Consider the following 12,409-nt stretch of genomic DNA (forward strand, 5'->3'; position numbering starts at 1 on the left):
GGAGCTTGCTGTTTATATATAAATACCTATAGCAAAGGTGAAGTTAACCAAGACCAAGGGCCACACGTGGATAGAAATATGTCTTCATATGTATATTGTAGCTCTCCAAAATGCCTTTTCACTGTTGCTGGACTTCCCAGTGACTCTATCTGATTTTATGAAATGCAGAAGGAGGACTTTATAGACGGACTTTTTGCTGCTCCTACTCGAAACCCACCTGTTTGTGAGCGGGTTTTGCCCCCGTGCGTGTTTTGTGCAGAACCACGTGAGCCGTCCCGTCCCCGGCTCTCCCGCCGGCTCGCTCGGCCCTCGCCCCGGCGGCTGCCTGCCCCAGCCCGGGGTCCGGCGCCAGGCGCCCGAGCGGCGCGCTGCCGGTCCTGCGCTCCCCTCTCTGCCGGCGCGGGAGGCCCGAGGGCTGCAGCCCGCGAGGCGAGAGGGCAGCGAGGCCTCGGTGCGACGGGGCAGCGTTTCCGCCGAAACGCACGGGCGCTGCAGCGGATTTAACCTTCGGCGCTGCGGTTCGACGTCTTGAGGCCGCGGATGCGCCGCGGCGCTGTCTGCCTGAGAGGCTCAACGCCTGGGGCAGGGCGGCGCGGGGGCCGCTGAACCCGCGGCCGGCGCCGAGCGGAGCCGCTCCAAACGCCGCGTGGAAAGCTTGACTGTGACTGCGTGGGGAGGGTGCCTCTGCCGCAACTTCTCCCCAGGGCTCTGTGCGTGAAATGCGTGTGCGCTGCTGGTAGGATCTGGAGATGTGAAACGGCCTCTGGCCGTACGCTCTGCCAGTTGGTGGGAAAAATCAAATTTTTTCTCCTTTGCACACGCTTGGCTTTAATGCTGTGCTTCTCTGTCTCCTCTGCCCTGCCGTATTTTGTCCGTGTCCAGTTTCCAAAGAGAAAGAGCATATTTATATTTTATTGCGTGATGGATAAAAAGCCAAAAGCCAAAACTTCCCCTCCCAGAGACACTAATTTATGCCAGACGGATAGATTTATGGGAAGACAGGAGGTTTGGGGTGCCTGAAAGATGGCCCTGCCACAGCTTGCCTCCCGTCAGAAAGAGCCGCTCTGCAGACGACACTGTACATGCTGCCGCTAAATACCAGAAAGCGTTTTTCAAGTTTTGCGTGGCTGGCGGAGCAGTTAAACCAGTGCCGCTGCCGTCTGCAAGTCTGCCAAGGAGATCACAGCCTGTTTTACTGGCCAAATTGTTTGGGCTTCTTTACTGACAGAATTTGCTGTTTCCCTTTGTCGTTACGCGCCGGCATGTTGTGGCAGAGTTGCATATAAGACATTTTTCAGCTGTTACCCCAGAAGGATATATGCACCACAGCTTTTAAAACTGATAAGGACAGATCTTTTTTTTTTTTGCATATATGCCCGTGTGAAGCCTCGTGCCGGACCCGTGCTGGCTGCTGTACGGACGTTTACCTCCTTGGGCCGCCGCGCAAGGCGCCTGCGCCTTCGGCCGGGGAAGGGGCGCTGCTCCGCCGACGCTGCCGGCCCGGCCCGCCGCGCCGCCTGCTGAAGGCGGCGAGGAGCTTTCCGCTGGCTCGCGGTCCCCCGCCACGGCGAGCGTCTCGGCGAGCTGGGCGCCGTCCCCTCGGCTTGCGGGGGACCTGCTGAGGGGCTGCGGGATCGCCGAGAGCAGCCGGGCCGGCCCCGCTGCGCCTGTTCTCAGATCCCGCGAGCGGGGTGCGCCGTTCGGGTTTTCTCAGGTATGCTTTTGAACAGGGGAGTACCAAAAGCCCGAGTGCTAGGGCTGTGCTCTTTATAGCATCACTTTTGTTTCAGCAGTTTTTAAAATGGCAATAACAGCTTTGCTGGCTATTAGCAGCTGCAGCTGAGAGGCTCCGAGCTCTTCAAAATCAATTACATTTATAAACAACGCATCAATTACAATGCTTGCGTTTTGCTACAGGGCATAAGGAGGCAGGGGGAGGGCAGCCTCTTGCCCGCGGTCCCAAATCGATGCAGTGACCCGGCGCTGAACCAAGCTGGAGAGCTCTGACCCTCAGGCCATTTTTTTCAACCATTAAACCTCTTAGTCACCGCAAACTGGGACTTAAACAAATGCTACCGGTTGGAAAACAGAGGCATTTTGAAAAGAAAGGAAGAAGAGTCCCAGAGTAAAGACGTACCCCACACCTTCAGCTGCGTGCACCTCCACGTTGCTGTTTCATGACCAATTTTCCATATCCCTGTGGGCACATCACTGATAATAACATTTTCAAAAGCACCTGCCTTTCCATTTTCCAAGGGATTCACTTGCACTGAGACAAAGGCCTGTTTACAAGGAATGTAAATCTTTAGGTTCGAATGTGGCGTCTGCAGCTGCAGCTTGGTGCCCAAACTCCCCTTGCACGCAGCTTTTCTCTGCGTCAGCCCTGGCCGTAGAAGACGACTGAATGCCGGCAGACACCTCGGTGACAGTGGCGGCGTATGTGAGTCCTGGCGGGAAGGAGAACATCGAGGGGTTCTTGGGAAACAGCTAATTGATGCTGTTTTTTCATTTAAACTGGCTGTGATGAAGATACTTGATGAGAATTTCTGTGCCGTTGGCTCACAGACGGTATAAGGTGAATTGGTAAGGCCTGAGCACAGTGGTTTGCCATACACCAGCATAACAGGTTGAGGATCCTTCAAAGCTCTAGGCTTATTCAAAGAAATAATGCTCTCAAATGTACTTCCGACAGCAAAAATGTGACTTGATTTCCTACATTCCTGTATATGACAGGCAATAGTTACTGAAAAAGCCCCCGCTCAGCCTTCATCTTCATCCGAAAGGGATAAGGCTGGCAACTGCCAAGAGTTTCCTGCTACACCTTGGTCCTCCCTCTCTGCTCTAGCAGCGTAGCAAGACCAGGGAAAGCAAATGACTGTTTTCGTTACTGCACTTCAGCCCTCCCTGAACCACTCAAAAAATGAATTATTGGTGTGACTCTGTTGTCCTTTGCTGCTGCTGCCTTGCATAGCACATCCTTTCCAGGGTATAGGGATTTTTGAATAATCAACGTGTAATGCAAAGTGATTTATAGCGTATTGTGTTTTTTAAAGCATGTGCATGAACTGGGCTTTCTGATATTCTCAGGCCTCTACGCATATAGTCTGAGATTTCATATATATTTAAAATAGGGGAGCCTTGTAGGTCTGTAAAGACTCAAGAGCTCTCTGTTTAGCTCCCGGATGTCCCGTGGATTTTCTGGGTGACCTGGGAAAAGCCATGTATGCTCATCAAACGTCTCTGAGTCTGAGTCCCACATTAAATAGGCAAATCTGTGCGTAGGTAGGCTGGCGTGCGCTCAAAGCCAGGCACGCCTGGGCCTTAACTCATTCCTATGTAACACCTCCCTTATGCCTACAGGGAAGCAGCACAAAGATAACCGAGCCTGTGTTTGTGCCACCAGGCTGGTGAGATATGCTGTGCAGCCGCCTTGACTAAGCCCTTACTCCGGCAAAATTCCCATTAAGGCTACGGGGCCTGGCTGTAAATAGGAGCGGGGAGCGAGCCCGGCCCCGCCGGGGAGGTGTCCGCGCTCCGTGCTGCCTCTCGGCTGCCCCTGGGCTTCCAGCCCCCTTTCACAAACGCCCCGGTGCCGCCCGAGTGCAAGGTGCTGCCCGGGGCGCTGCCTCCCCGAGGAGCTCGCGGCCTTTTCCTGGGATGCGTGTAACGGCGCGCCGGCCGGGACCAGGCGCGCGGGGCTGGGCCGCGCCGGTGCGGCAGCTCTGCAGCCGGCTAGCAAGGTGTTCACAGCAGGGCCCGGAGCTGTTCGTATTTCGGAGGTTCCCGCTGAGAGCTTGGCACTTTCCTGGTCGGAGAGTTAAGAGAAAATATGCACTTTGGATTGCAGTTTTCAAAGATTCGATATTTTTTGCTAGCTTGTTCAGACTGCCTGGGTCTCTACGGACTGATGAAACGGCAGCGGTTAGTTTCAGGGGCCTCACAGGGAATTTGGCTCCTGCGTCCTCTCTTCGGAGCGGTTGTTCCAGTATCAGGAAAGCCGGAGAGGCTCCTTGAAGGGTTAAGCTTTTAGCGAGGATGTAATGCATGCTGCAGCATCTCACGGTAAATAATTCACAAAATGTCAGCTGGTGTCAAGGAATGGAAACCTTTTGAACAGAGCTGAGATGATCAGTCATGTATCTGCTTCCAAAGCAAGGCTGGAAGGATTCAGGAACAACCCAGCGTACATTAAATATGCAAACTTCATAAACTGCTCGTTCTCAGCTATAAAATTTAAGAGCGCTGCCCTCCCCCTTCCTGCTGCCGTCGAGCCAATCCTGTGGCAGAACGGCCTGCTCTGGGACCGCAGCCTGTTGGCAAAATCCTGGTGCTATAAACATCTGATAGCGCAGAAAAAACATCAAAGGGTGCAAAACCACACAGGAGCGGTTGTTCAAACCTTCCACCTGCTCTTCGGAGCGACGTTGCCAGCCACTTGCCTGCCCACCTCCAGCTTTCTCCCACATGAAGGATTGCTTATGGTTTTTTTTACGCGGAGAGAGGCAATCCGCTGCTGCTCTCGGCCGGTGCTCTCCCTCGGCGGGCGCCCCGGGGCGGAGGCAGGGTGGCGGGTAGGGGCTGCGCCGGGCTCCCTCCGCAGCCGGGGCTCAGCTCCTGAAAAACCTGAGGAGCATCTCAAGCCAGCGGCACAGATGCAGAATCGCTCTGTTGTTTGATATCGCCGCCTGAACTTTCAGCACGTTGCACCGGCCAGGTCGGCAGCGGTTACCGCCTCGGAAGCAGCTCCTCTTCCTGGCGCTCCTCGGCCCCCGAAAGCCGCCGGCCCTCCGGGTGGTGGGTGCTGCAGCCAGGCGGGACCGTGCTGCGGATCTCCTTCTGCCCCTTCATACCCGTAGGCACCGAAGGCGGAATATATTTCTAAAAACACATTATTTTCTCCTTTTCAGTATCAGGAGACAGTGGCAGCCAGGTGAAATATGGGCCGTAATTTAAGGAAATTTTGAAATATTGGCAGAAGACAGAATCCTTTCAGTGAGGCCCCGGGGATGCTAACGCAGAAGTCTGCTTTGTCTCATCTTTATTACGCGTCTACCACCTGGGCTGATAATATCCTGCTGTACAGTATTTAAACATGTAATTTCTAGGAACGCGTCAGAAGACTTTCCGATACCCGGAGCGCTCGTCGCCCCGAGCGCAGACCTCGAGCGCGCTCCCTCGGCCCGTCTCCACTGCGGCCGGGCGCTGCCGAGCCGGCGGGCTCCCCGGCGAGCCCAGAGCAGCTGGGGCGGAAGCAAACCTCTCCTGCTGGTTTCTAGCGCAACTCGAGGGGTGCTGCTTCCCGGGGAGGGGCGATCGCCGGTACCCGCAGCCGTCGCGTAGCACCCTCGCGCCGGGAGAGGCGGCGGGCAGCGGCGCGGGCCGAGCTCTGGGAGGCAGCTTCGGCAGGAAGCGTTGCCTGGTGGGAGAGCGTGCGCGCTGCGATTGCAGCCCCAGGGCTCGTGAAGTGGTTGTGCCGGAAGATGCTGCGCGCAGCATCGTGTGTGCGGTTTTTTTTTTTTTTTTTGCAGGGCCTGCTACCACCCTGATCAATGGGTATCAAGCAAAAATTGCAGGCACTGCTTCAGGGGAAAAAAAGGCAGGATCTGCACATAAGCATACAGATGAAAATCATTGAGTCAGCAGTAAGTACAGGAGAGTTTCAGAGCGACTGAATTTTATTGAATTAAGCTCTTATTATAATTAAAAGTCTGGTGGGAACTGCTGGAGCCAAACCTGATTTGAGAAGAAAATTGAAATGATAAAGTCAAGTATGAATTTAACAGTAAAAAAGGGGTAGAGAGACAGGTTTTTATAGTGCATTAACACGTATTGTGCCTTTTGTTTCTAATTATCAGAAAGGCACCAAATCCCTAAGAGCTACAGTCCGTGAGAAATCAGTCGTGTTACTGTATCTGTGTGATACATAATTGCCCATTCAGAGGAGAAATTGCCTGCTATGCAGGTGCTGTCAAGATAACTGAACAAAAATTAGTCATGCAATTGTTGTGTATTGTTTGCAAATGACCCTTTGATTTCACTCGAAAATGGGACTCATTATGTTTAAAATGGAAATTATGGAATGATATTATTTTGGGATATTTGGTTTAATAGAACAAAGAAACAGGCGCAAGCCAATACTTTTCATGGACTCACATGGGGGAAGGTTTCCTCACTGTCTCAGAAATGTATCAAAAATTTGCTCAAAGCACTGAATTTGACATGTTGTTATTTTCTTGCATTAACAGCATAGTAATTGTCTGTTTATAAAGACATGTTTGAGCAGAGCAGAATTTATATCATGTTCTACCTTTTGCAGTTTGGGAGGCCCAACAGATTTTGTGATTTGATGTTTGCTTCTAAAACCATTTGTTCTAATTTGTCGCTAACTCAGACACTACCCATTAGTCTCTTCACAAACCAGCAGGTGATCTGTAATCTCCAGGCCTGCTGGGGCCAGCGTTAGCTCCATTACACACATGCTGTTGACCATTTTCCAGTTTTTATGTATGTTTTTCATATGTGTCTATTTGCTAACAAATTTTGCTCATAAACTAGAAGTAAGGTTGGACAGGCGTCACAGTGACCTCGCTACCTAACTCGCGGACGCAGAGAAGCACCACCTCGCTTGCGCTGCGTGTCCCGCTGGGGTGAGCGGCAGTAAGGAGCGAGGGGAGCAGCCTGCCACCCTGCACGTGCCGAGAGTGCCCGGCACTTAGTGGCCTAATGCTGCTCTTTACAAAAGCCTGGGCTTTTAAAATTCCCGCTTGCCTCAAAGGCTGAAAGCAAATAATATTTTTTTGGAGCGGAATTTTTTCCCTATGGCCTAGTCATTACAGTGCTGCGACCCCTCTCTCCTACTTTGCTGTCCTTCCCATTGCGCTTTCCCAGCCTTTCCTTTTTTGCCTGCCCAGAGCTTTTCTACCCTCCCTGGGTCCTTTTTTTCGGCCCTGAGGCAGCACTGCCTCATTTTTCCCCTATTGCACCAACTCCATCACCATCCTCCCTTTGCTGCCCCAGTGTGGCATGACAGATTTGTCCTCACCTGATGTCTCTCTTGCATTTACTTTGCCTTTTCTACCTGGGGCTGTGCTGTCCTGCTTCATCACCTCGCTCTGCTTGTGTGCAGCCTTGCTCTGTTACGGTAGGAATATGCTGTGGGACACTTAGTTATTTCCTAAAAGCACAGTTCATCCAACGGAGTAGAGTCCTTGGGCGTGCTAAGCGATGGCAATGTGCGATGCATGTATGTGTATCTTCTGGAGAATGAGACGTGAGGGGAGCAGTGGACTATTTCCATGAATAAATGGGAGTGACCAGTGCTCATGGGGCTTGCTGGCTCCTTTCTGTGGCTTTCTGAGTGTTGTAGCTTTCAAATACGTACTCTGGACTGAGCTGCTCGATCGTAGCATTTGGTTAATTGGCAACAGCAGCAACAATCATAAACGTTGACCTTCAAGCTAATCTTTTTCTCGCAGCTTCTCATGGGCGTTTGCCTGATTTCCCATTCTGTTGGTCTCTCCCTCCTGGAGCTCATACCTGTCTCCTCCGTAACCTGACGGAGAAAGCAAATTACAGGTTAATGAGCAGAACGTACAGCTGACGCTAACCAGCAGCAATGTGGGTTAATGGAGGGGCTCTGCCTCTGTTGCGGGGTTGCAAAGGGTGCCTCCAAATCAGCTGGGCAGGGAGCTTGCCAGGGAAGAGCTATGATGGGGCAGCAAGGCATTACAGTTGGCCTAAGGATGGGGAGCTGTAGTCAAACATTCATCTGCAATCAATTTAAAACATTTACAGCCATGTTTTGTGGTTATTAAGATGATTATAAATAAAAGTGAGACAAGGATCTTAACTTCTCCCCCCCTTCCGTTTTATAGATAGGCATAGGACAGAGCTTCCACAGGTAAATGCATGGATTTCTACTATGGGTGCCCTAAAATTAGCCTTAGGACTGTAAGTGCTTTACTTGTGTTTTCTGTATATTTATGTCTTTCCTCCAGTCCTGGGGCTTGATCCAAGGCCTAACGCTGTATCAATATTAAGTAACAACAAAGAGTCTAGAAGAAGAGTTTGCACTTGGTTACTTGGACCCAGATATCCTTCTAATGTAAGCATCTGACAGACGATGCTCATCTATCACTTTCTCTACCTCCTTAAATAGCTGATGCCAAGGATATCAATCCTCTATTACTTTCTCCAGCAAGTGTCACTCTTTTGAATCCATTTCAGCGTAGATTATAGCTGGCTGATGTTTTAATACTTGTTCTTTGAGTTAAATGCTGAATTTTGAGGTCACCATTGATTTTCAGATGGGGCTGTGTTACTTCTGCATAGCATAAATTATGGAATAATCACAAAAAAAATTATATTTCTCCTATGAATCTTTTTGAAATTCATAGAATAAAGGATTTGAAATTTGTGATGTGGCTCCTCATACAGCTAGTTCTCTGTCAGAAGCAGAGGAATCTGGAAAGACCGTATAACTCAGTTAATGCAAAACTCTTGGGAACTTGGGGTTCATATGGGAAAACCCCCAATTTAAACAGGTCACCTATCACCAATTGGCAAAGCCTGACCAGGGACATAGTCAGAAATTTTCATCCTAGAATTTAATTTCTGCTTAGTAGAGGTGGGGTAAATTATTCTTGTTTTTGTTTTCAATGATCTTTTTTAAGGGAAGATGATATTTTCAGGCAATGAAAGACAATGGGAATACAGATCATCAAGCAGTGATCTGTTTTCCTTTACAATTTTTGCATCAGTTTAGTACGCTGGCATGCGAGGTATTCATAAATTGAGAATAAGTTTTAGAATTACAAGAAATGTGAGAAAAATGCAGATTTTATATGTCTAACTCGTACGGGGATTGGATGGGCAGTAAGTAATTTGATCTCTTTGGTAATCCTAACTTGCATTCATTATTTATGTGCATAACTATTTTAGATGTGTGAATAATTCAATTTATAGGACTATTCATGTATTTAAAGTTAGTCTTGTGCCTAAATGTCTTATTGAGCTGAGACTATAAATCTGAAACTGTGACTTAACATTTACTCTTCATTAGAAGAGTACACTCAGTGAAGGATATAATACGTTCAAAAGTATTTCTTAATTTCCATCAGCTGAATCGCACGTATAGGTAGAAGAGTTCCAGAGTTCCTGGGACATCCATTTACTAGAACATATTAAAGTGATGTTTTGCTCGTGCGAATTCATTTTTTTTTTTCCTTTGGCTAGTTGCTAAGGGGCTTGTAATGAGGGAGCCCAGGCCTGGGTCCATAGCATGCTGTTCTATTCATTCACTGGACTACATCCATAATAAATCAAAATACATCCATAACAAATCAAATAATGACGATGTCAGATTTTGTCTGATATGTTATCTTAAAATATGAGCATCAAAATAATAAAAAATAGCATGTTAGTAGTCTGTTAGTGGTCTTTTCTGCAATTTAATATCTCTACTTGCACCTATAAAACTTTAAAAAGCCACATTGTTCTGCTACCTGTTTAATATGCAAAGAAGCATCTTCTGCACATGTAAAACAAATATTATTTTATCTTGTGGGCACAAGGAAAATATTATTTTGAGAATTGATTAATTTGATAATTTGATAATATTATGTTGATGAGTTATTCTAAACAATGACCAAGTGACTATGCTCTAGCAGTATATTGTTCATTAAAATAACTGCTATTACTAACCAAATCTCTATTTTCAAAAATATTTCTTCCTTGTTTTCGGTTGCTGACAGCTATATTCAGACTCATTTTAGGTACTCTTGGGAGCTCATAGCAATCAAGAGAGATGTGGGATTGGGTTTAACCAGATATGTCAAATACCTGAAATTTCAAAGGGGCTGGAGCGACTGCCTTTCCTCAGCGCTGAAAGGAAGGCAGAGGAAACGCAGAAGTGCAAGTTACCCGCATAGCGCTATTATTCTAAAAACTCCGTTCAGCAAGAGCTTACTGTTTCCTTCAGTGTTTTCTTCCCAAGATATTGGAGCTGGCAGTAGTAACCTGGTCACTAATTGAAATTAAATATTGTCAGATGCTAGCATGGGTGCCCCCAACTTTAAATGCTGTTTGAAAAATGAAGGCTGGAAAAAATTGCAGCAATTGGTTCTTGCTTGGCTGTGCTTTGTCTGCTTTCGCAAATTCCAGCAGCTGGTTTTTCTTTTTTGCTCTATCCCTTTCAGAGGATCTTCTGCTTTCGCTGAAGGTTGTACGGCACCTGGACTTATCTCACCTCACTAGCACTAACAAATGAACTTGCAACCACCCTCCCGCTGTGTTTCTCGAATGAAATGTGAATAGCCGCAGTTGTCGGAAGCTAAAGAAAGCGTGGTGCGGTCGTGCCTCGTCGCCTCCCGCTGAGGCCTTCAGCCCCCCGTGTCGTGCCCCGGCTGCGCGTCTAGGGCACGATGGGGCGGGAGGCGAGGGGCAGGCGGCCGCCGCGGCGGGGCGAGCGGGCTGCCAAAGGAGGAGGCGCCGGCTGTGCGGGCTGCGGCCCCGAGAGCCTGGCAGTGCTTCAGCTGCCGAAATTCGCGCCTGACACGAGGCGATTCCCGCCTGCGGGGCTGGAGGTCAGCGGGAGGCAGAGCCTGGGGCCAAACGCCTCCCTACGCCGCCGTTTCCTTCCGGAGACAAACCCGAGGGCGCAGACAGGCCAGCGCCGGGCTGCCCTCCTGCTCCTGGGCAGTCTCCCCGACTGCAGGTGGTCCCCCCTGGCTGGCAGCCAGAGAAAAGGGGGAAGATGTGACAGAAGACCAAAGAGTAAAAGACGACGTTCTTGCTTCTAAGGCAGAAAAACGCGTTGCCTGTGTTTCCCTGTAAATCGTGAGCTAACCACGGGCAGATAGCCAATAACTGTCTGATTACCAAGGCCTCGTGTTGTTCCCCCAGTGTTTTGGTGACGGGAGCCTGGAGTGGGGCTCAGCTGCTGCCGCCTCTGTGCTCGCGCCGGCGGACGAGCTCCCGCAGCTTTGGGAAGGGCTGAGCTGCTGGTTCCCGGCCGCCCCGCCAGCGAAACGGGGTGGGCGACAGCAGTGCCCCGCGGCCTTCCCTGCCGCAGGGGACCGTCCCCTCTGGTGACGGTGCTAAGTCTCTCATCGTTTGGGTCTTCCGGGTCGGGTACTTGATATCGGAGGCCGCTACCAGCCGTTCTTGCCTCTCACAGCTTGTAATGATTGAACAAGGTGTAGCACTTTGGAAAGCCCTGCAAAGCTACTTCCGTTATCGTAGTAGCTACTGCTCATGCCCCAGTGGACACTGGTTCTGCTTTTGCAACTTATCAGTCAGCTGGTTTTTAACCTGGTTATTACAAGTTTTGTGATACAGTATCAAGATTCAACACTGCAGCTTCCTTGATGTCTTTGTCTGTAAGTTTCTAACATGTACTTAACTTTATCTACAACATCCCTATGATGTTTTATCTTTAAGTTGCCAATAGGTACTTAAAACTTACATGCAACCAAAGATAAGGGTATCTGTGGAAATAATTGCCAAGTAGGGAAAGGGTGGAAGAAGGACATAGTAGTTGCAAAAGGATGCAAAGTAGTTGCAAAAGTTGCACTAAGGATGGTAAAACACTTCACTGATTCCTTCGGTCTATAGCAGCTGTGTAGCTGTTATTGCACTGCTGGCAGAGCTGTCCTCTCTGGCAAGCACATTGCAGTACTGCAGCCCCACTGCTATAAAAACCCTTTTTGGTTCTTTTATAATCACAGTTTTGCATTCACATGATGGTGTATTTATCGCCTATTAAAGCTCCAAACTGAAGCATTTACTCTGAACAGTCTCATCTGATGTCATCTGTGTGTCAAGTTTTCTTGCTTTATAACTTAAATGCATAACTCCTCGTGACACACTAGAATTCAGTTCTTTACTAGTTGTATATCTTTTGGGAGTCGTGCCAGTCTTCTGTGGGAAAGAAATCTAAGTAGGGTAAATAGAAGTCTGCAGAGAGTCAGCAACGCAGTTGTTACGGGGATTAGTGTTTGAGCAAATAAATGAAGAAATACCAAGGAACGTTGTTAGGAGGTGAAGGCATTAAGGTGTAAATGCCAACCTGCTGGACCTTTAAAAGCTTTTGAAACCTACATCCTGCAAAGGCGAACACAGAAAACGTTCTCTTTGGGAGAGGCTGAGCTTCTGCTCTAAATCCTAAATACTTTCTAAATACTTTGATGCAGATGTTTTGCAAACAAATGTGTCAGCGCGAACAGAAACTTTAAAAACCAACTCATGAGTTTGGATGCCTCAAGTGCCAGTTGTACAATGCGACGAGTTGCAGAGGTCTGATTTTTCTGAGGGCAGGTACGCAACGAGTCCGAAAGCCAGGTCTTTTGGAGGCATCCCGGGTTGGACACCCAAGATGACAGCTCCTCCCAGACCAAGGCGAGTGCTCGCT

The sequence above is a fragment of the Struthio camelus genome, chromosome Z, assembly GCF_040807025.1.
Source record: "Struthio camelus isolate bStrCam1 chromosome Z, bStrCam1.hap1, whole genome shotgun sequence".
Classification (NCBI taxonomy): Eukaryota; Metazoa; Chordata; class Aves; order Struthioniformes; family Struthionidae; genus Struthio; species Struthio camelus.